Source organism: Macrobrachium rosenbergii, chromosome 1, assembly GCF_040412425.1.
Source record: "Macrobrachium rosenbergii isolate ZJJX-2024 chromosome 1, ASM4041242v1, whole genome shotgun sequence".
Lineage (NCBI taxonomy): Eukaryota > Metazoa > Arthropoda > Malacostraca > Decapoda > Palaemonidae > Macrobrachium > Macrobrachium rosenbergii.
In genome coordinates, this window is record NC_089741.1 from 60,398,323 (window position 1) to 60,423,149 (window position 24,827).

At 45.5% G+C, this 24,827-nt stretch overlaps 1 long non-coding RNA gene across 1 annotated transcript in view; it reads right to left on the reverse strand.

The window, feature by feature from the left end:
• The window catches only part of LOC136838976 (uncharacterized), a 67,755-nt gene extending 43,750 nt beyond the window's left edge, over nucleotides 1-24,005 (reverse strand). The window contains exon 1 of the long non-coding RNA XR_010853169.1: nucleotides 23,659-24,005. This is a non-coding gene — a long non-coding RNA (uncharacterized lncRNA). The remainder of the gene's footprint in view (nucleotides 1-23,658) is intronic.
• Between the last annotated feature and the right edge of the window lie 822 nt (nucleotides 24,006-24,827).

The window sequence follows — 24,827 nt, forward strand, 5'->3', positions numbered from 1 at the left end:
GAAAATGAGGGAATAAGGGGTAGGGTTGAGGATATCGTTGAAGATGAATGCGATGAGGATGGTTGTGAGGAAGCTAAGCCGGTGAATGTAGCCGTGAGCGTGTATGCATGAAGCGAAGGTAAAGTTAGTGCCTAATGTAGTGGTGGATCAGAATAAATATTGTAGTTTGGTAGACACGGGAGCACAAGTGTCGTTAGTGAGTAGTACAGTAGTTAGTGAATTGGAAGGTGCGATTGGGATATAAAAGAAAATCAACGAGTGTAGATACATGGTTTGGGGACAAGGGGAGTGTGTTAGTATGGGAGAAGGTACAATTAAAAAAATTCAGTTAGGGGATTTGAAATAATACATAATTTTGTAGTCATGGATGAGAATGATATGCCAACATGTTTTTATTAGGAATTGATTTTTATGAGAATGAATGATATAAGTGTGGATGTCGGAGGAATTTTAGGAAAGAGGGCGGCAGGGAAATAACGAAGGTTAAAGGAAGGGATGTGTCTAAAACTAGTTTGTAGGTATGGTAGATATTGCAAGGAGTGAAAATGATTTGTTGAGTGAAGAGGAAATTAAGCAGATGTGCAAAATCAGTGCATGAAAATAAATATGTTAAGAGAGTGTGTTAGGGGGTGTAAGAGTAGGGAAGTTGGCCGTCTGAGTTAGAAGTGTATGCGAAGTGCTAAGAGATTTGTTGTATGTAAAGTATAGTTTATTTTTTGCACCAGGAAGGAATATGGGATGGGGAAGTGTGCGTGCCAGTATTTTTGGAAGACGCAGGCAGTAGGTGTGTTTATTGGTGCATAATAGGTTTTTGGGCATCTGGGGAAAAATAAATTATGGGAATGTATGAGAGAGAGATTGTATGTGCCTGGATTGAGTAAATTTGTGTGGATGTAAGCGATTACGCAGCGGACTGTCAGAAGGGTAAGCATCAAAGTGTGCATGCGAATCCACCTGTGTTGCGATTGCAGATGAAAAGAGTTATTTGAGATGGTTGATTGATTGTGTGTCGTTGCCTGTGACTGCTAGAGGACATGTGGGAATGGTTGTAATGGTAGATCATTTGGAGTAAGTTTGCATATGCGGTAGCGATTGAACAAAAGAGTGAGACTGTAGCGAGAATGGTGGGTCAAGTGATGTTGCCAATATGTGTGTGCAAAGCGTCGCGAATGTTGAGTGACAATGGGCCTGAATTTGTTGGATGGGAGTTTGAGCAAATGTTGCGTGATTGGGGCATAGAACATGTGTACACTACGCGTATATGCCTATGCGAATGGATTGGCGGAACAAACGGTGAGAACGCTGCGACAGAGATATTACGCATATGATGAGTGAATGTGATAATGATTGGGATGTAAGCGTTGGGCGCGTTGTGAGTATACAATGCCACCGTGCATAAATTGGCATTGGTATGTCTCCGTGTAAATATGTGTTAAATTTTAAAAGAGAGTGGAGGACCGAGATTGGGTCTATCTGAGAATGATAGGGAGGTATGGAAGAAGGCGCATGAAAGGTTTTGAAGTTACAAGGTAGGCGAGAAAGTGTTGAAAAAGTAATTGAGAAAGGGCGGTTGAAAATAAATAAAAGTGCGTGAAAAATTTGAGGGTCCGTATGAGGTGTTGGGAAGTTGGTCCCAGTGGGCTTAGATTATGTTGTGGGGAAGTATGTGTAGATGGTAGTGTGAGAGAAATGCGAAGCGCATCACAACCAATGCATAGATGGAAGGATGTACCGGAATATGTGAGAGAGAATGGGGTATAAATGGTTGAAATCGAATGTGCCGGTGAACCAAGTATGCATGAGGAAAAAACGTGTATGGAGGATCAGCAATTTGTTTTGATAGAGAGTATGGTAAAAAACGTAAGAAAGGGGAAGAAACGTAAGTAAACTGAATGAGTCGTAAGTTGTGTGATAGGGGTGTAGTGCCAAAAGTGAAAATGAGTGATAAAGCGTGTAATCTGGATGAATGGGATGGTATGGATAGAACGTATAGTATATGCGGGTTTGATATAACTGAGTTGACTGAACGTGTAGGGGTTAGTGAGCGGTTGGAGGGGTGAAAGTGTAAGTAAGAGAGAGCGTAGCAGTAATATCACAGTGATTGAAAGCATGAATGAATCGTTGCAAGAATTGGAAAGGTCAATGAGCGAATGGGATGGGTTAGTTGAAGAATTGGGAGAGGTATATGGGGAACGAGTTAGAGGGTATAGATGAGATTGTGGATGAAATTGAGAGTGGTAATAGTGAAGAAGATAAAGTGAATCTGAGAGAGAATGGAGGAGAAAATGTAAATCTGAATGTTGCTGGAAGAGAGCGAGTCTGGAGAGAATGATTGCGTGCCCGCGAACGTGATCTAGAGGACCTGCTAGTGAGCATCCCAGTGGAGTGTTAAATAAGGCGATTTGAAGAGGTGTGAAAGGTATTGGTTGGGAAATGCTAAAAAGGGGAGAAAATATAGAGGATGAAGAAATTTGTTTTTATTTAGCATTTCCCAACATTTTGTGAGAGAGAGAGAGAGAGAGAGAGAGAGAGAGGAGAGAGAGAGAGAGAGAGAGAGAGAGAGAGAGAGAGGAGTGTAATTAATTGCTCGTTGTGGAGTGGTTTCGGTTGTTGGAGTTCGTTTTACGGCGCTGTCTATCTGTCTGTCGGGAGTTTTCCGGTTTTAAGGAAGTCTTGGGCAGTTGAGGTCCAACCTTGAAAGTGAGCGGGGAGTTAGTCTGGTTTTTTTTGTTTTGGATACCGGTACCGATATTGGTGGTGCATGTGTCTCTTTTTTTTTGTTCGTTGTTGGTGGAGGGTTTGTTTGAAATTTTGTTTTGTGGTTTCTGTGTGCTGTGATTAGGCATCGTGGACCTTTTTACCCATCTCCAGCAACCAAAGATCAGGAGTGAGTGTTGTTTTGTTTGTGGGTTAGAAATTCATACAGTCTCCCCGATGGATGGCCCACAAAACCGACTGATTAAATCTCCATTTGAATTTCGTTGTTTGAGCGAGCGGTTCAGGCACTGGCGTCCAGGACAGGTCTCCATCCTCCTGATGACTTGGGGACCACGAAGAGGCGATTGTAAAATCCCCTTGAGTTTACATTTTCGACTATCTCCATGGCTCTCTTTTCCAGGAGAGCTGATACTTCCCGAGATAGGGCTGAAAACCTCTCTAAGTCTACTGAGTAGGCAGCTTAGTTGATGGGAGAGGTTGCTAAGGGGAGGTTTTTCCCTGAAGGGGATTGTATATCCTTCTAAGTAATACCTTCAGCACCTGGTTCCAAATTTTTCTTCTCCCATACTGGCCAGAAATGGAAAGTCTTGTTCCCACTGGGACACGGAGGACCTGGAGTTTCATTTTCTAGGTTGGATTTGTTGAAGGGTTTCCTAGATGGTCTGGAGGTTCGGAGGTTGGTTCTAGGTCGGGACTGGATGCGCCTCTACCTCTCTCGAAAGGGATGTTGCTGCAGGGGTGACCGACATCCTGGGAGTTGCAGTTGAAGTGGCTCTTGCAGAAACCGTTCTTTTTGGTGGATTGAGTGATGAGGTCTTGAGTTGATTCTTTTGTAACGACTGAAATCTGATCTAGAGTGTCTTGTGGGAACAGATTATCCTTGTCTAGGTGCAAACAGAAGTGAAGAACATTCTGATGGGGAGCTCCTTTTGCCGTGGCAACGGCACCACAAATCTAGCTTCTTGAGGACTCCGTTGTGAAGATGGTAGCTAGTTCTGCTCCATCTCTTACAGCTCTATCCAGCACCCAGTACTCCCAGCCAGTCTGAAGCTAAGTTTCTTGCAGGGACACACAATCTTCTATTTTCTTAGCTAGAACTCCTACCGTCCAATCTAAGAAACTAAAAATCTCAAAGACTTTGAGAAGATGGTCAACTCGAGGTTGTGAAAAGAATTCTGGCCGGCGGAAGCTGAACGACCCGAGATCATCTATGATACTGGAGGTCTCCCTGAGACAAGGCAGAAACTCCCAGGACCCGAGCTTCTCCAGTTGCATAAGACAGGTACTTCTGCCTTATTAGCGAGAAGGTGCACAAAGACCGCCTTCCTGACTTTCCTGCTCTGCTAGCCAGGCATCCATGCGGCCGAAGCCGATGACGAAGACGACACCATACACGGAAGTCTGGCAGTACCAAGGTCGTTGATGCATGCTCAGGTAGGCTGAAGCAGACGCTGATTCCTTGAAAGCAACTGCATTGTCCGTGGGCGTTTGTACGCCAAGGATGGGCGCTCTGTGATCTGATGATCCCGCCCGGCGATCAAACCACGGTTCTTCTGACTTGAAACTGTGCTCTCAAACAGGTAAGGCGAGCTGCGCTGCAGGTGATGGGCACTCAGACGAAGATGGGCGCTCGGACCTTGGGCGCTCAAAGACGAAAGCTCGGATGCCAAATGATCTGTGAGTTGTAAACATGCACATTACTGACATACACTGGGCGCTTTCTTGCACGTGAAAAGCAGCGAGAGAATCTCTTGTTGGCGAATCCCAGAAACTACAAGAAGGGAGAGGGCTCGTTCTCTCTCTGCTCGCTCTGAGACAAGGGGAATCTGAATCCATTGAAGCGCCTGGCCTTTTCAGGTGGCCTAGAATACATGTGCAAAACGGTCACTGTATTTCTTGATGTGGGAGAGTCTGAATCACTTGAAGAAAGTGTAGGGTATCAATCTAATACCTTTCCAACGGTATTCTTCCGCAAGCCTGGGATCGGCGGACAACAGGCTCGGATGAGGCGATGACTGCTCGTGGGCAAAACCCACCGACCTCCTTGAACTGCCAGTTTGCTTCCTCCTATGTTTGCAAGGAGTTTAGCAGGACCTTGGTCTAGGAGCATCGGTGGGGACTAACAGCTGCCCCTCCACCCCACATATCCTCGACACAACACTATTAAATTTGTCCATTAGGACCTTCACAGAGTTCCCAATTTGGGAAATAGTATTCACAAGTAAATTAAATTTTTGATCTACCCGTGCTTCTAAGCTGGCAATGGCACTGGGTTCACCAGAATGAGAGTTAGGTACAGGAGTGACAAGAAAAGCTGGAGGACTGGAAATGGGAGAAAAAGCTGTCACAGGCGTCATTAACCGGCAGAAACGAATTGAGCTCCTTAGCTAAGTTGTACCTATTCTTCCCCGATAGTGGGCAGGGCAATATACCTACACCTAAAACAAAAGAGCGCTACCGCGAATTTCGATTTTTGAGCTGCCGTGTAAAGTAGAAACTATAGCTATGTAATTATTTGGTAAGTTACTTATATAAAATTTTTTATTTCCTGAGGTAGATCTTGACCTTCAAATTTTATTTTTGCAATTTTTAATATACCGGTTGTTCACAATCCTGTACTTTTGGGTATCTTTTTAAGTGAGTCTAATAGAATATTCTTTTCAACTGACTCATAATTATTCTCAGGAAGTACAACGGACCCTGAATATTGTATATTTTTTATTTTTATATTTATGTTGTATATTTTCTATTGATAAATAATCTTCAGGCTGAATTTTTGTTCTGGCTTCTATAAGCCATGTCTTTTCTTTTATCTGTCTAGCCATGTCTTTTCTTTTATGTCTAAATGACATTTCAGTCGTAGAATGTCTGCTCAATAAATAATTTCCCAACTTGAGTGCTGATATTTTTTGGTCTGTTTCTAAGGTTAGAAATCTTGACCGACTTCCACTCCCAAAGGGGGAGTCGAAGTGAATCAAGGTTGGGTCAAGACGATATTTAATTTTTTCTGGTTTGTTCTGTACTGGAGCATGGGGTTCCAGTGTAATTAAAGTACAGTAGAATGTTTCTGGGATTTCTCTAAGCAAAGGCTGTCAGAGGAGGAGGTTCCAGCAGTTGTTAACTGTGCTGAGACAGTACCATCAAAGGGCCCAGGGGTACTTGAATCTTTATTTCTATTTGTCATAAAGATTTGAGGAAAAAAAAAAAATTAAACCTGAAAACCTTAAAAAGATATCATTAGCCTTTCGTAGAGTTTATTCTTCCACCAGTGGCACATGTGAGAGCAGACTCCCAAATGTCCGCGTCCCTACCCTACCCCATACGGGATGGCACAACATGATTAGAGTGGCCCAAGTGTAAGACAGACCCACTTGCTAGGACCGAAGGTATTATGAGAATACTATCATCCCCACCCTAATCATATTATGAGCAAACCGTCTAGAATGCCAGAGAGTCCTATCCCCAGAACCAGACCCCTCTGGAATCCGTGGTCCAGCCCTTCAGAAAAGTTCCTCCTTTGAGATACCAATCTCATATCTCTAAGGTCCGAACATTATCGGGTAGTTGATGGTCCTACCACAGTTCCCACTATTTAGCTTTTGGATATAAACCAAATCCCAGCTATGATATCTTTTCCTATTTATCAAGTCCAATAAAGTTTACCAAAATTGGAAAATTCCACAAAATTAGTCAAAATAATTACTGTATACTGCATAATAATATGCGAGACTCTTGGACTGAAACCCAGGAAAACATTCCTGGGGTTCAAGAGCCCCCTCACTACATCAAGGTGGTTCAACATCAAGGGGGACTTTCGAACAAGGTGGTTAGGCAGTTAACTACTGTACAGTAGGTGGGAGTCCCGCCTACCCATATGTAAACATTCCAATCTGCCTTTCGGCCCAGGTATCAGACTAAGGGGTGGCATGAGGAGGGCATAACACTAAAGGACCTCAGGTTTGTATAGTTAGGAAAAATCACAATTTTTAACAGTAAATTGTATTTTTCCTAACTAACCAAATCTGAGGTCCTTTACATTAAAAATTACTGTACTTACAGAGAAGCTGGACACGGCCATTAAACTCTTGAACATGGTGGTTAGGCAATAACTACCATCAGGTAGGCGGGGAATACCAGCCTGCCTGGATATAAACATTCCAGTTTGCCTTTCGGCCCAGGTTCAGATTGAGGGGTGGCATGAGGCGGGCATAAAATGTTATGTAAAGGACCTCGGGTTTGTATAGTTAGGAAAAATACAATTTACTTTTAAAAACTGTGATTTGTTCTGACATGATATACAAACCATCTGTCCTTTACATTAGGAAGACTCACTGGTTGGAGGGAGGAATCTGAGTGAGTCTCTTGAACTGACCGGAGTTCTGCACACCTGGGCTACTCCTGGTCAAAAGCGCGAGAAGTACCGTGCCTCTGACATATTGATCGGAGTGTAGGAACTGCAAGATCAAATGTCAGGTACTGGACCTTTTAGCATGAGTGAGGAAATGTAACTCATACGAAATAGACTTGGAAGAGGCAGTGAGGAAAACCTGAGATAGGGTTTTCCTCATTACCAGTCTCTCCTTCCTCCCTTACCACATCAGATGCCAGATCCAGCAGGTGTCAGTTTGAGTCCTATTCTCATCCCGAAGGAGGAGAAGTAGGAGGATGAGGAAGGAGGAGGAGGAGAGGCCAGTCACTCTCAGAATCCTTCTCACTTCCAGAACCAACACCTTACGCGAAATGCTACTAGTCCTCTTGAAGGAGCCGTGTTATGAGTAAGAAAACACTTGTTGGGCAGCCACCACAGGAACAAGGACAAAAGGTTCCAAGGGCCTGTGGGCAAGACCACAGGAAGACGACAAGAGTGTGGTCTATGAGGCTACATCTTGTTTCCAGACCAACAGAAACTTCCGGAATGCCAGGGATGGACCAAGCCATTAACTTCGTGAGTTCTCGGGTGGTAAGTACAGGTATCGTTCATCGCCAGCTGCTGGGTACATCCTTCAGTTGCTTCATGAAGCCAGAAGAAAGATATGTCCTTAGACACTTCTTCCTCAGGAGAGATAGTACAAGCGAAAACGTTGATGGCATCCAAGTTAGGAATATCAAACCTTTTCGGAAAGTACCACAGCTCCCTACTAGGACAGGGTAACGATGTTCATCAATACAAAGTCCAAGGAGGAGGGGAACAAGAAGGACTCGAACACGACAAAAGATGCAGATGGATTCGGAGTCCACTTACGACATCCGAGGAGGAGTCAAGGTATTGATCCCCTTCACCTGCTCTTCTATCTTCTACGCCAAGGACAGAGCATGATGAGCGATGGTCCTAAGAGGGCACATCTCTGTCCGACAAATCTCATAAGGGCGCGTGCAGAGCATGGGACAATAACTATAAACGAGAGTCACCCGCCACCCAGGGAACAGTTCCCTGGGACAGCAAGACCAAAGAAGCTTCTCATCTATAGCTAAATCTCGACTGAGGAGAAGGCTACTTCAGATAGAAGACTAGGTCACAAGGGCCTACGTTCTTCACAAATGAAAGGGAGAGAAGCAACCCTCGGTGGAGAAGACGAGGAAGTCCAGACTTGAAGAGTGACTCTGACCCGAGAAGAAGTTCTGTCAACGACACCCACCAGCGAAGAGGGATCCAGTCCCTGGGACAGTGTTGCAGAGGACTTCAGGAGATATCCAGTTATATCCGTTGCCGCTCGGCAAGAAAGCCTATGCTTGCAAGGAAAGCTGGAATGTCTCCCAGTCCTGACTACACAGGGATGCACTGCCTCAAGAACTGCTTCTTGTGTAGCTGCTACAAGAGGTTGGGTCAAGTGGAACTCTTCTTGATGCCTCGGAAGCAGAGCTATCAGGTTGGGCGAAAGGCGAAGTCTTCCAGCATTTGTCTGTAACTCGGGGTGAGCAGTGCTTTTGAACCCCTACCAAAATAGACAAATACGGAGGGAAAAATGTAGATATTGATTTTTCCCATAAAGACAGCATGCCTCACTGTAGCAGCCCCTGAGTCTGGTATGAAAGAGCGAGAAAACTACCGACTTTGTTGTGCAGGGAGGCAACAGAAAGACGGTAGGGATCTTTCAGTTGAGCAGTCTCTTCGTGAATCTTTGTGAGGAAAAGAGTGAGCAGCACGTTCTGTTCCGGTCACTCAAACCCGAGGCCAAGCTCACCTACCAATACATCCCCAACGGGAATGCATCTGGCTAACTGAGCTATCGAGTGCGCTATAGAACACGTACCTGCAAATGTCAACAGATGAAAAAGGAGAAAAAAACGATTCCCTCTTGTTTGTCGACGAATGCCACTACTGTAATGTGGTTTTGTTGTTCAACGAAACCATTATGTCGCAAAACTCATCCTGAATTCTCGGAAGGCCAAAAGGCTGTCCTGAGCCCAGGACAGTGATGAGAAGTACTAATCGTCTCGGTCACATACCTTCAAGACAAAGTCTTACCGGTGTGCGCTTTTCCTCAATCGGTGAGTTCGTAAGTAAACACACGATGTGAAGGGACTATGCAAGCATATTCGAAGGTTCCTTCAATCAAGCATTAGCCTAACTCTTTCCTCATACTTCGAAGAGGAAAGAAGGCCGGAGGAATGGAAGCAGACCTCCATTCTCCACCATGGGGAAGCTTCTACACGATGACAGGATACTGAGAAAATCAGCTCTAGCCGGGATGAAAGTTCAATGAAAAGAATTGCCGACACTTAAGGGAAATAGATATTTCTCCTGAAGGAATCCATCCAGGTCTCAGCAATGTAACTGCCAGCTCTAGGGACTTGATAAGTATCATTTCATCCAGGCATCTGCAGTAGAGAACTTCTTCCTGGTCGATACTTCTTTCTCTCTCTTCCCTTCTTCCCTCCTCCCTATGGAAAAGAGGATGGAAAGAGACACAGTCATGCGCACTTTCCTGGAAGGGAAGAAGAGGGCTATGTGTTTTGCAATTCTTCTTCCGAAACCTGGGACTTCTTAGGAGTTGAAGGGGGCTGGCTTGAACTCAAGGTCGAGTCGAGATGACTAAGACCCCAAGGTTTTGGCCATAGTCCAAAGGACAAGGCAGTGCCCTGGTACAAACCTTGATTACCATGGTATCTGGCAAATCTCTGAAAGAGAAAGGCAGACCCAAGTAAAAGTTCGTTCTTAAGGGTCGAGCCAACTCAGGACTTACGAAACCGGAGATCTGAATTGGGACAAAGTCCTTTTTCTTAGCACCAGAATTGCCTGCAGAACTGCAGTCAGCAAGACCTTCTGAGGCATGAATAATTCGAAATCTGTCGAGGCAGGGGAGAAGCTTGGTGTCTCCACCTGAATGAACCCCTTCTCTGAAGAAAAGAATTCATCTGGTCAAGAACGCTCTTGGAAGCAAGGACTGCGGCGGCCCCCTGACACTCTTGGCCCCTCGGGAACTGCAGGGTTGCGAGTGATGAAGATTATTCACAGGGGGAGCCACGGTCCTGTCCCAGGGAACCTCGCGCTGACGAATCGGCACAAAGTTCTCTGAAAAACAAGGGCGATTGCAACTTGAAGAGGAAGACCTTTGCTGCTTCTGAAGCTTGAAACTCCTGTACCTCTCCCCTTGGAGGGAGACCTTGAAAGATCCCACGAAACCCTGCTCGGCTACCTGGTTGTACTGCGAGACAATCGGGGGACCGACACCCAAAGCATGCCAAGCAGCTGAACTCTGAAGACAAATTCGTTGGAGCTCTCTCTGTCCATCTCGCTCCTCTCGGAACAACCGACAGGAAAAGAGAACAGGTGAGGAGAGTCCCCATAGCTGTCCTGCCAGTAAGACCAGCAGGAGAGGCGGACCACGAACTATAATCAACCAAAGAAGATTACTGCCATAAGGGGGGGAAGGAGAGCGCTTGTGCCGTGGCAAAGCAGCTTCCAGGGAAGAGCAGAAAGTTCACTTGAACAGAGCCGAGAATCCGATTTGGAAGAACCGAGTGGGGCCAAGTCGAGACACATCGAATTCAGCCGGAGGCAGGTGGGTCGAGCTGAGCCAAGTCAAGCAGAGCCAGTCTCACAAGCACGACCAGGGGCTGGGCGGGGCGAGCAAGCCGAGCCGAGCCGAGCCAATCACGCTAACAGTCAGAACAGGGCAGGGCGGAACTCATCTGCTGTGAACTACTGCTAATTTCCTGAACTCGAAACTCCTTCGAGGCCGAGGCTACTCGAGAAGAAGGTCCAAGGGGAAATTCTGTGTCTGCTATCCTGCATGCTTGAACCCTACGGTTCAAGACACGAGGATGAATCCCAGCCAAGCAACCGAAGCAGCTGGCGGGCAGTATCGAGACACCTGGCATCTCGGCACCCAGACACTTGGTGTCTCGGCACCCAGACACCTGGCGTCCCGGCACCCAGATACCTGGGTGTCTTGGCACTTTCTCTCGTCCTGTGTCTCTCGATTCATAGGATTCGAGCGACCCACGAGACTCCCAAAAATCGGGAGTGGCTGCTTTCGGTTTCCTAAGAGATCGAAAAGAGCCAGGCACAGAACCGGTCTTAGACGCCGACTTCTAAGACTGGCAACAAGGGCGCGGCCTCTTGAGGCCGAGCTCTCGCGGCTCCCATGCCAGACCCCACAGGAGAATGCGAATTGGTGAAAAGCCAACAAGAGAAATTTGTCTCCCAGAAGAGAGTCAGTCCCTTAGAAGTCCCATAGGACTCCCAAAGGGAATCTCTTCACTGCTTCTTCTGGTGTTCGAACCGATAGGATCAAGACACCTGACTGGGACCCGTCCGAGCACTGGTAAGCACTCGGGGAGCGCTTGTGGTGCTGGCAGGAAGAGCTGAGACACCTGGGTGCCTCAGCCGTTTCTCTTGCACTGCTCCGAAACTGGGCCGTAGAGAGTACTCTCCAGACCAGATTGGGATACTCAATATTCCACCGAATTTCGAGGACTCGGAGCAGCTCGCGAACGAGCGACGAAGCAGCCCCCATCTTAGAGGCGGAACCTCTAGGACTGGGAACAGGATCGCAAACAGAGGTCTGCCATGCCCGCGGCTCCTGAAACAAAACCCAGGCGAATGCAAATTGGTTTCCTAACCTGAAGGTTGGGAAGAGCCAACGAGAGACCCACTACCTCCTTGGAAGGAGGCAGTCTCTAGATCTCCAAGGGCATAAAGGGGAAATAAGCAGCCTTCCTCTCCTTCAGCTGACGGAGGTCTGTCTGGTTCTCGGGACCCCCGTGAGCCTCAGGAGAGGAAGGGAAGAGGCAGCAGAAGATGAAATCAAAGATAAGTTGAAGAAGGCGTCGGCTACTTCCACAGGGCGACTTCCTTCACCTTCACTCTGACATCTACAGGATGGTGGACACTAAACATCGTAACCTCCAGGGCGGCTAGGCACGAACACAACGGAAGCGGCCCAGGGACACGACCACCAGAAGAAGCAGCAGGCACGATCAGGATAGCCAAAGCAGGAGCTACAGAAGAGGCTCAGAAAGCAGGAGCTACCGCAACGGCCAGGGACATTGCTTCCACAGGGCAACTTCCTTCACCTTCACTCCCACATCTTTTACAGGTTGGCAGACGTCATAACCTCCAGGACAGCCAAGCAGGAACGCAACGGAAGCAGTCCAGGACACCACCACCAGGAGAAGCAGCAGGCATGATCAGGACAGCCGATGCAGGAGCTACGAAAGCGGTTCGGAAGGTGGGAGCTACAGCAACAGTCAGGAACATTACATGAACGTCACCAGCAGCGACAGGAACGATCAGGACGGCTGCGGCAGGAGACCAGGAAGAGCTGCCGAGAGACTGTTGTCGAGTTAACAGAAGCATAACACAGGAAACAGCAGGAGCAGATGGACCACAGATACGCCAGAGGCAGTCAGTGCCACAGCATACATGAAGGCCACAAATGACAGCGATCGATCCACATCGGCGGGAACAAAGTCAGAACGATCCTGACGTGGAACTATGCCATTCCAACCAGGTACTGTGGTCGATCCAGAAGCAATACTAAATGAACGTCGGGACTCCTTTATGCAAGATATCCCTCGAGATATCCAGCCAACTACTGTTGTGCCTGCGATGGTCATTGTCAACCTGAAAAAAACAAATCAAAGATGATTAGCAAAGGGGGACTCCTCTCGCTATGAGGGGAACTGCCCTACGCAGTGAGAGGAGGCCCCTTAGAAGTGGTCACCTGGCTGCCCGCTGCTCCCCAACTCACGGTCTTAGATGGCGAAGGAGAGAGATCTCTACCGAAGGAGATAAAGGGAGTAGGGAAGTCCACCAAGGGCGCCATGGAAGCAGAACTTACCAATGACGGCCGCAACCTCCCCCCAACAACTCTATATAGGACAGGCAGCAAAAACAACACTCAGCACAAGTAGGAAGGAAGTAGTCATGCCCTTGTACAGAGGGTGGGATCCCAAGAAAGGAAGCGAACTCTTACGTCCCAATCAATGTACAGGAGCAAAGATATTACGTCCCAACTAATGTCTCTGAATGCACAGGGGAATGCCTTCAGTATCTAGATAAAGGGCTACTAGAAGAGAAGCATTACCACTCAGTTACACCCCTCTAAATACACACTTGGCTGTCAAACCCGAGACACAGACGCAGGGGAACAACGGCTTATGCAAGATTATCACAGAACGCGGGTTTGTATTAATAAATATGGCACACATAATATATACACAAAAATACAGGAATATCCCACCGGGATAATAGGGAGCTTAACGATATTCAGGCAAAGAGATCCGAAACCATGTCTGCAATGCATGACGGCCGAAAGCAAAATGTTATTTTCATAATAAAATACATTTTTAAACATACTTACCTGCTAGTTATATATATAGCAAGTCCTGGCGTGGCAGAATTTCAAAAACTCGCGGCAATGCCGATCAGCGGGTGATCAGGTGGTCCACCTGTGCGCTCTCTACCCAGGTAACTGGAACCATTCTACATATTCCTCAGATCTTCCATGCCCCTAGTCTCTAGAGGAGGAGGGTGGGAATTAATTATATATAACTACCAGGTAAGTATGTTCAAAAATTTATTTTATTATGAAAATAACATTTTCAAACATCTAACTGACCTGGTAGTTATTATATATATAGCTGATTGACACCTCTGGTGGAGGGTCAGAGACAGCTAACATCGTTGGAATTGAAATACTAAAAATTTGCAAAACCAACTAAAGGTTCCTACCTGTTAAGGAAGCTGACTTCATTGTTTTCCTGCCTCATTATGTCTGCATTCCTTAAGAGATCCAGCGATCCACCCAGGGGGCTGAAAAAATCTCTAGGGGCTGTCAACCGGTGTATAACCTCTATGTGACTAGACCTCCTTTTAATACCCTTATTCTGGGTGCTACCAAGGAACAAATGACCACCTGACTAAGAAAACTGAAGTAAATGATATTATTTAAAAACTGTCTGCTAATGATTGCGGAAGGCTGCGTCCAGCCTTCGCAAACAACATCTTAGTTCCAAGGAAGAAAAAAGGGTATTGGGTTATGGGATTGTAGAGGTAGCCTTTCTCTCACTACTGAATTTGCAGCTACAAACGGACCCAGCGTGTAGCAGTCTTCATAAAAAGTCTGTACCTGTTTAAGGTAATGTGAGGCAAAAACAGACTTGCTCCTCCAGAAGGTCGTATCCAAGATACTCTGGAGGGACCTATTTTGTTTAAAAGCTAAAGAGGTTGCTACCGCTCTGACTTCGTGTACTTTAACTTTCAGAATTTTGTGGTCCGCTTCCCTACATCCTGAATGAGCTTCTTTTATTAATTGTCTGATAAAAAAGGACAGAGCATTCTTAGACATTTGTAAAGAGGGTTTTTTGACAGAGCACCAAAGCCCTTCTGAGTCCCCTCGTAAGTCTTTTGTCCTTTCTAGATAATATTTTAGAGCTCTTACTGGGCACAGAGTTCTTTCTATTTCCTCACCTGTGACATCCGTCAGGTTCGGAATCTCGAACGCTTTGGGCCAAGGTTGAGATGGACGTTCATTTTTTGCCAGAAAATCTAGTCGAAGTGAGCAAACTGCTTTGCCTTGTCTAAAACCTATAGCTTTGTTAAAAGCATGAATCTCACTTACTCGTTTTGCAGTGGCTAAACTGACTAGAAAAAGGGTCTTCATGGTGAGATCTTCTTTTAAGGTTCCAAGCCGGTGATTCTTGTACCCTCTCCTTAGATGTATCGAAGGATCTGAGAAGGTCTTGGAGATCCCTATTGTTAGACAGGTCTAAGTTCCTGTGTCTAAAGACCGATGCTAACATACTTCTATACCCTTTAATGGTTGAAGCTGAAAATTTAAGGTTCTTCCTAAGATGAAGAAGGAAGTCTGCTATCTGAGTCACAGAGGTACTGGTAGAGGATACAGAGTTGTTCTTGCACCATCCTCTAAAAATTTCCCACTTGGGCTGGTATACCTTAATGGTGGAAGACCTCCTTGCTCTTGCGATCGCGCTAGCTGCCTCCTTCGAAAAGCCTCTAGCTCTTGGAGGTTTTGGTGATACCTTTCCAAGTGGGGTTGTTTGAGTAGATCTACTCTTAGCGGAAGTTTTCTTGGGGTGTCCACTATCCATTCCAGTACCTCTGTGAACCAATCTCTTGTGGGCCAGTAAGGAGCGACTAGGGTCATTCTGGTGCCCTCGTGCGACACGAACTTCTGCAATACTTTGTGGATTATTTTGAAAGGTGGGAATGCAAGCAGCCTCTGGATCCGGAACGGGAGAACAATAAGTCTCTATCCTTTTCGTCCGTGCTGTGGCGAAAAGGTCTACGCATGGTCGCCCCCAAATCAGCCACATGCTCTTGCAGACGTCCTGATGTAGCATCCATTCTGTGGACAGGACTTGATCTTTCCTGCTCAGCATGTCTGCTCTTACATTTCTCTCCTCTTGAATAAAGCGGGTTAGTAGTATCACATTCCTCTCCTTCGCCCAGAGAAGAAGTTCTCTTGTTGTCTTGTATAGAGATTTGGAGTGAGTGTCCCCTTGTTTGCTGATGTAGGCCAGAGCTGTTGTGTTGTCGGAGTTGACCTGCACCACTTTGTTTTTTACTACCTGTTCGTATTCTTTGAGAGCTAGAAGGATCGCTGTTAGTTCCTTCTGATTGATATGCCAAGACTCTTGCTGTCTGGTCCAAGAGCCTGAGACTTCGTTGATTCCCAGAGTCGCTCCCCATCCTGAGTCCGATGCGTCGGAGAACAACACTAGGTCTGGGTTCCTCTGTTTTAGGGAAAGGCCCTCTTGCAGCTTGATGGGGTCGTTCCACCATTTTAGATATTGCCTTACAGGTTTTGAGATGGGGATGCACTTGTCTCCAATTCTTTTCCTTGTCCCAGTTCCGATTGAGATGGAATTGTAACGAACGGGTTTCAGTCTCCCCAAGGAGACAAACTGCTCTAAAGAGGAAAGGGTCCCAGCAGACTCATCCATTCCCTCACCGAGCATGTTCGTTTCCTTAAGAAGCTCTGAATCTTTTCTAAGGCTTGTTCCGTCATGATAACGACGGAAAAGCCGAAAAATCTGACTCTGAATCCTCACCCCAAGGTATAGAATCTCTTGGGATGGAATCAGCTGGGATTTTTCCTTGTTTATAAGTAGGCCCAGTTCTTCTGATAACTGGATTATCGTCTGAAGATCCTTCAGGCAGTGTGTGTGGGAAGGGGCTCTGAGAAGCCAGTCGTCTAGGTATAAGGAGATTCTGATGCCTCGTGTGCAACATTCCTGCTACATTGTTCATCAACCTCGTGAAAACCTGAGGAGCGGTGTTGGAGGCGAAACAAAGAGCTCCAGAAACTGGAACACTTCTTCCCTCGTGAACGAATCTCAGATATTTCTTGGAGCTCGGGTGGATAGGGATGTGGAAATACGCATCCTGCAGATCCAATGATACCATCCAGTCGTGCTGTCTGACTGCTGCTAGGACAGATTTCGTCGTTTCCATCGTAAATTTTGTCTTTTGAATAAAAACGTTGAGAGCACTCACGTCCAGCACTGGTCTCCATCCCCCCGAGTTCTTGGGAGCCAGGAATAAGCGATTGTAAAATCCTGGGGAATCCACGTCTTGAACTCTTTCTAAGGCCTTCTTTTGCAACAGAAGAGATATTTGCTGTTGCAGAGCCTCCGCTTTCGTTTTCTTCTTGTATTTGGCCGAAAGGTCTATCGGTCTTGATGCTAGAGGGGGCTTCCTGAGGAAAGGGATCTTGTACCCCTCTTTGATCAATTGGATGGACCATGGATCCGATCCGATCCTCTCCCACACTTGCCAGAAGTTGTTCAGTCTGGCTCCTACCGCTGTCTGAAGGAGACTCCCATCAGACTCTGTGTTTTCCTTGTCTGTAGCCTCTCTTCGTTGATCTTCTCCCTGCAGATCTTGAGTTTCCTCTACTGAGGGTTTTGAAACGAAAGGGCTGAGGCACAGGAGCTTCTCCTCTATTCTTCCGTGCGTGGCTCGTTGGTAGCACTTTTTAGCTGTTTTCGTAATCAAGTCCTCGTGGCCTTTTGTGATAAGGCCGCTGTGACTTCTTTTACCAGCTCTTGAGGGAACAGATGAGCAGAAAGAGGAGCATAAAGGAGTTCTGATTTTTTAATAGTAGTTACTCCATTGGAAAGAAAAGAGCAAAGATGTGCCCTTTTCTTTGAGATCCCTGCAGAGAAATGTGTCGCCAGCTCGTTGGCACCATCTCTGAGAGCCTTATCCATGCAAGCCATTATATGTACAAGATCCTCCGTGTCTGCATTCTTGCTGGTGTCCATCTTCTTACCCAAGGCTCCCAGGGTCCAGTCAAGGAAATTAAATACATCATAGGCCCTAAAGATTCCTTTGAGAAGGTGGTCCATTTCCGACGCGGACCAAAACACCTTTGACTTCACCATAGCTGTGCGGCGGGAAGCGTCTACTAGGCTCGAAATCCCCTGGGAAGAAGAGGAACTCCTAGGCCAAGAGATTCTCCAGTCTCGTACCAAACGCTAGATCTAGAAGCTAGTCTGGCTGGGGAAAGGAGAACACCGTCCGGCCTAGATCTTTCTTAGTATTCATCCACACTTCCATCAATTTTAAAGCCCGTTTGGATGAGCGAGACATAACCATTTTACGTAAAGAAGCTGCGTGAGACGACGTCTTTCTTAAAGTAAATTCCGATGGAGGAGAACGAGGAGAAGCTGGAATGAAGTTATCAGGAAAAGTTCCGTGAAAACTTTCATTAGTCTCTTTAAGTCCAAAGAGGGATGTTGATCTTTTCGCTCTTCCTCGTCCGATATGTCATCCACCGGATTGTCTAGTGAGTGAGGCAGATCGTCTTCCACACCATCCGACTGCTGTCCTGTTATCGGGTCGGTAAAGTCCTCCTTTGTATATTGGCGTTCAGTTTCATGACGCTTGAAGTCCTGGCGTCCGTCATCTTGACGTTTGGCATCCTGGCATCCTGTTAGAGCATATTGACGTCCAATTTCTTGACGCCTGGTGTCTTGGAGTCTATCTTCTAAAAGATTAACTTCCCGGCGTACAGTCTCATGACGCTTGACGTCCTGGCGTCCAAATTCTTGACGCCTGGCGTCCTGGAGACCAATCTCTAGACGCCTGGAGTCTTGGAGTCTCTCCTCTAAGAAATCAACTTCTTGGCGTCCAGTTTCATGACGCTTGGCGTCCTGGTGCCGAACTCCTTGACGCCTGGTGTCTTGGCGTCTGTCTTCCTGCAGATCAACGTCTTTGCTTCCAGCCAGATGACGTTTGGAGCCTTGTTGTCCAACTTCTTGTGCGTCCTGGCGTCCAGCCTTCTGTCGTTCGCTGTCCCGCCAAACCTTGAGGTCACTTGAGAACTGGCCGCCTGTGCGACATCGGTCAAAAGCTTCCTCAGGTTGACGTACAGCGATCAGAACTTCTTGAGTAGGACCAATCTTCTTTCTGTGTTCGCTGTACCGCCGATCCTTGAAGTCACTTGAGAACTGGCCGCCTGTGCGACATCTGTCCCAAGTATCTTCCGGGTGGCATACAGCAATCGGAGGACGAACCGTATCCTTCTTTCCTGTAAGCTGTAAGACTTGAACAAGGGAAGAGAGCTTCTGCTGCATATCTTTAATCAGTAGTAATTGTGGAGCTTCCTGCTGCTGGGGACAGACCGGGGAAGCCGCAACTTCATCTATCAACTCTTCCTCAACGTCCCGTAAGGATTGTGGAGAGTGTTCTGGGGACGAGTACCAATCCGAGGGAAGGGGAGGGGCATGTGCAGAGGGTAGTAATGCGTCCACCTTCTTGCTGTCAGGTGTCCTGATCGGACCTGCCAGTTTACGTCTACTCTTGGTGGGAGAGCTGCCTTCGGAGTTGGAAGGAAAGCGCTCCGGACTGCTCCAGTGGCTACACCCTGGAGCCTGATTTGTCTCTCTACGACGTCCTTCAATAGCGGGAAGTTTTCTCGAGAGGTCTCGATTCTGACTTAAGACGCCAGCCCCGTCTGGGGACTGCGTCGTCCGAAGACGAAGAACGCGACTTAACCTCGCCTTTTCTATGGCGAGGGTGAGCGTCCTGGGAAGCGTCAACAGGTACGCTCGAGGGGACGACCGCTCGAGGACTAAAGCCTCTCGCCTCCCTTCGTCTTTCGACATTCCTTCTCACAGGGGTTGGTGAGCTTGGAAGAGGTCCAGGACTAGGAGCGCGACAGGACCAAGCGGCCGCACCCTCCACTGCATTTGCACTAATCTTTTCACTTTTTAGATCTCTCATATCAGACCATAACTTCTCCCTGTCTTCTGCAAGGGATTCTACCTGTTTTCCTAGGGTTTGAATGGCCCCCATCATATCCTGAAGAGTTGGTTCTTTATTACCTGTATCAGAATGGGAGTTAGAAATTACCGCTACTGCGGAAGGATCAATTGGATTGTTAGAATGGGGCAAGGAAATATCTAACCCCTGGCTGTCTCTTGAAGAGTGAGATATAGAACTCTTGGCTCTTCTGAGCCAGTCTCTTTCAAGTTTCCTCACATATCGGTTGTAATCTAACCATTCTCTTTCAGACAGACCCAAACATTCATCACATCTATCGTCCAATTCACAACTCCTACCTCTACATTTTACACATATTTGATGGGGATCCAAAGAGGCTTTAGCAAGTCTAGTCTTACATCCCCTCACACACATTCTTACACTCGATGAAGAGTCAGACATGTTGAAAAAACCAAAACAGAGATCCAAAGCACAAGCAAAGATTCAAACCAATCAGTATCTAAAAGGTCTAAGAATAATCCAAAAGCAAATCCAAAAGCGAGCGAAAGCCAAAGCCAAAGTGTACTTCACCAAAACAACTGAAAAACACAGGCTGCGAATGAAATTCCAACGATGTCACCGTTACGGTGGCAGAGAAGATCTGAGGAATATGTAGAATGGTTCCAGTTACCTGGGTAGAGGGCGCACAGGTGGACCACCTGACTACCCGATCGGCGATTGCCGCGAGTTTTTTAAATTCTGCCGTCACGTCAGGGACTTAAGCTATATATATAACTACCAGGTCAGTTAGATGTTTGAAACTGGAATGTTTACATCTGGGTAGGTGGGAATACCTGCCTACCCACCTTGCTCAAGAGTTTAACGGCCGTTTCCAGCCTATGCTGAAAGTAATTCCTAATGTCAAGGACCGACGGTTTGTATATCGTGTCGGAACAACCAGGTTGCACTGATTTTATTACTATTATAAATATATGAGGCCTTATGTACAATACCTAACTTCCATGAGGCATTTTCTAACACTTCTGTATGATGTTTCTCAAAAGTAAGATGTGTCAAAAGTTACACCTAGACTAGTTAAAGTTTCTGACTAATTTAGCAGAGTCCCATCCACCCACTAACTATGCTATTCACTAATCAGTTCCATGTCATGACTGAGACTATGGGCAGCATGATTTATCATAAGTGGAGACTACTATACCTGCATGTGTTGCATCATCAGCATACTGAACAATCTTGTTTTCCGGGTCAACAACCATATCACTTGCATACACTAAAAATAAGAACACTACCCTGTGGAACTCCCGGCACAATAGGTCTAGTTGGTCAGAGATTCCATCAACAGCAATTTGCTGCTGCCTACCCATAAGGAAATCCTAGATTCGTAAGTTTATGTACAAGTGCCTTGTGATTTACCAAATTGTAAGCGGTGCTTAGATCCATTTGAATTACACTGCACTCAAAACACTTATCATGGCTCTCTTACAAATGGTATGTGATGTCTAAGAGGGCACTCTAGATACCTAACTGCCTCCTATATGCAAACCGACTAGCAGTCAACATTCCTTTGGACTCCACATACTTGTAGAGTGGCTTAAAAATAAGTTTTTTTTGCAACTTGGGAAGTAGAGAGAGAATATAAATTGGCCTGTAATTACTGTAGTCTAATATGTGCCACTCTTTGGAACAGGTGCTGTATATTTGATTAAGCTTGCTGTCATCTGCAAAGTTACTATGCCAGATTAAAAATCTATAGAATCTACTAAGCAACACACTAGAAACATTTTTAAAAGTAAAAGGGAAGAAACCATCTGGATCTTCTCCATCCAGCTATCTAGAATTTTCTTAACATCCCTAGAGTGAAAAGCAAATTTTGTAAGGTTAGGCTCGGGATGACAAGTAGCAGGGATGGGGGACAACCTCTGCTGATTGCTTGTTTCAAAAGCTTGTTGAGGTAGTTGCCGACAGCTTTTCCTTAAGGCCAGTAACCAATTGGCTATACTGCATGTACCTTCGTCTGTTAGTGGTGGTGGAGTGGAGGACATGCCTGGCCCAAAGATAGATGATACCAATTTGGTCTACCAACGATGAGGCTGAGTAATTCCTTCAAGTTTCTACTTTTAAGGAATTATTATCACTTCTCTCAGCTACATGATAAATTCTATTAATAGCAGAGCTTGACTCAACAAAATTTGTGTCATTTTCATGAGAACAGCTTCATCTTTAGGCCTACTTGTTAAATTTGGTCTGTCACAGTAAGCTTGTATATATGTAACTTATTCATCAATTTGTCCTGACCTTGATGACCTTTCTACAGACGTGCCTTACTAAAATAGCCATCGGCAATTCATTCAATTTCTAGGAATAACAGTCTCACATAGCATCTGAAACGTTAAGTGCCTGACAAGCTTCAATAGCCTAATGTGACCCCAGCTCACACTGTGGAGTGCAACACACAAATGGTGGGTTGTACTCATATAAGAACACATGACGCTTTCTTCCACAGGCCTACTTCTTTACACAATTGGCCCAAAAAACTACAGCAAGTTAATACATGTTACTTTAACAAGCAGCCTACTACTGATTAAAATAATGTCTTGAAAGCTCAGGATCTCAGCCATCTGGCCTATCATTGGCCAGGCTGACCTTGCCTTTTTTCATATGTCCTACTATTAGTAAGTCATCTGAAAGCCATGAATAAATTCTTATTCTGAACATAACCAATAGGCTATAAAGTGGGCCATTTTTTTTTATTCAACTTTATGGCTATAAAGTGGGACATTTTTTGAAAACTGTATTCAGTCTGGCCCCGGTTCTAAGTGGAAACTGGGGTAATTCTAAGCCGGCTGTCCGCGGGGAGCTAGACTATGGCAATTGACATTTTTCTATGTTATTTTACTTGCTTTACAAGAATTTAAAGTAATATTTTGTCGGCCGGCTGTAACTAAGCTGTCATTGACCTTTGAAGACTATGCGACTTGAATTGCCTAACGCAGGGTAGGTCTAAGCCAGCATTCCGCGGCAAGCCACCACCGCTTCACGGTTATTTTTCGTTAGACTCCAGCCACCTCCCGCTTTATAATTTATATTTTTCTTGGGTAAATCACATCAAAACAAAAAATTTCTTCTCAATACATAACCTTCGCAAATGCCTAATAGCAGAGAAAAATAAGGACTTGTAAGGTAAGACAATACCAGCCCCCTCCATAACTAATAATGCAAAATTGTAACCAGTAAACACCCTAGTTTACGTTAGGTTGAGTATTTTTAGGTTCTTTGGTAATTCTAAGCCGGCTGTCGCTGTGAGCTAGACTGGCAATTGGCGTTTTCTATTTTATTTTACTTGCTTTACAAGAATTTAAAGTCATCATATTTGTCGGCCGGCTGTAAATATACCGTCAGACCTTTGAAGACTACACGACTTAGAAGTACCCTGGGGTAGGTCTAAGCCCGGCATTCATGACAAGCCCCCCACCTCCCCTCCATAACTATACAAAATTGTAACCAGTAAAACACCTCTAGGGTACGTTAGGTTGGTATTTTAGGGGTTTACTAGTTACAATTTTGCCGATTAGCTATGGAGGTGGGGCTTGCCAGCGGAATGCCGGCAGACCTGCCCCACGTTGATAATACAAGCTCTGTAGTCTTCAAAGGTCAATGACAGCTTAGTTGCAACGGCCATTAAAATTACTTTAAATTCTTCTAAAGAAAGTAAATAACATAGGAAAACGTCAATTATAGTCTAGCTTCATAAGGACTTCCTTTAGAATTACCCGATTCTTTTACTACCTCATCATTTCCTGGCCATTTTTGCATGAAAAATCCAAAATGGTTTTTCATGCAAAAATGGCTAGTTGGCACCTTTGGAAATGGCTGGCTGGAGTCTTCCGAAAAATTACCGTTTACTGGTTACAATTTTGCCGTATCAGCTATGGAGGTGGGGGGGCGGGCTTGCCGCGGAATGCCGGCTTAGACCTACCCTGCGTTAGGTAATTCAAGTCGTGTAGTATTCAAAGGTCAATCACAGTTTAGTTACAACCGGGTGACAAAATATTACTTTAAATTCTTGTACAGCAAGTAAAATAACATAGGAAAACGCCAATTGCCACAGTCTAGCTCACCGCGGACACGCGGCTTAGAATTACCAAAACCGGACAAGCTTATAGGATAATTATGATCAGCCTATGCTAGTCATTCACTTAATCAAAATTCAAAACATTTAAAGGATTCCTATGGTGTCATACCTTTTCATATGTCTGGGAATAACATTCTCTTCATTCATCGTACATCCTTTCCTCCAACTCATAGATATTCCTTAGTAACTGGTCCCTTCTGTCTCTTAGATGCCTAATTTGCAACCCACTAGCTTTGTAGCCAAGGGTAAAACCAACAGCCAGCAAGGCAATTACGGTAAATGCAAACAATCCTGAACTCATGGTTATGTCGTCGGATGGCGGGTGGTGAGGGAAAGCTGCCATAATGACTTAAGTTGAATTGTTTTGCGTAAGGCTTGCAACACCACGGACAGTCGGCTTGAATAGTAATGATTGTCCCAATGGGAGTGGTCTGTGGTCTAGCAATCTTGTGTCATACAAGTACTGAAGTGTTGAACGTGTATACCGTAGGCCTATTACCCAACTGGATTTCATATGCCTAAATCGAATGATGGGTTTCTTTCTAAACTAACTAAAAATCCATTAGACACTCACATTAACGGTGGTTGCCGATATCACACCAAGCCTCTATGTTTACATTTAACCGTTGGGTGGGTGGGGCCAGCGCCTTCTTTCGGTGGCCTTGCCCAGCGTGCCTCTCGCTTGGTACGGTGGTATCTTGACGTTAACCGAATCACCGTTCCCAGTGCTGCTCGTTTTCCGTTTCAAAAATTCCGCCGTTTTCTTCCTAAGGTAAACAAAGGTCAGTATTAAGTAAAGTCAAAATGGTATGTATATTCGGAGTGATGAAAAATGACAAATACATGGTTTTAAGTATTTTTTTTTTCTTGTAGACTAATCTTAGTAGCTTAGTGCGAATGAGAATCATTAATAATTGTATTGGTTTCTTTGTGGTTCAGTAATGTTATCATATTCATTGGAAATAATAAAAAAATGTAAAGGTAAAATTATGCTTTCAGTTTCATCATCGTCGGAAGAATTTTACATTCGCACATGTTCTTGGGAATCATTTCACAGCAGAATAAATTATCTTGTAATTTAATGCAAGACTGATATTGACTCTATTTAAAATTATGCATGCATGAAAATGTAAATAACTATTTCTGATGCAGTTTGTATTGGTATATAAACACACAATGTGGTACGAAATTTTAATTAAAGAAATTTGTTCTACTGTATGTAGAATGTAGGCCTACTACGAGCCATTTGATGACTTGTGCTGCAGCAAGTTCCAAAAG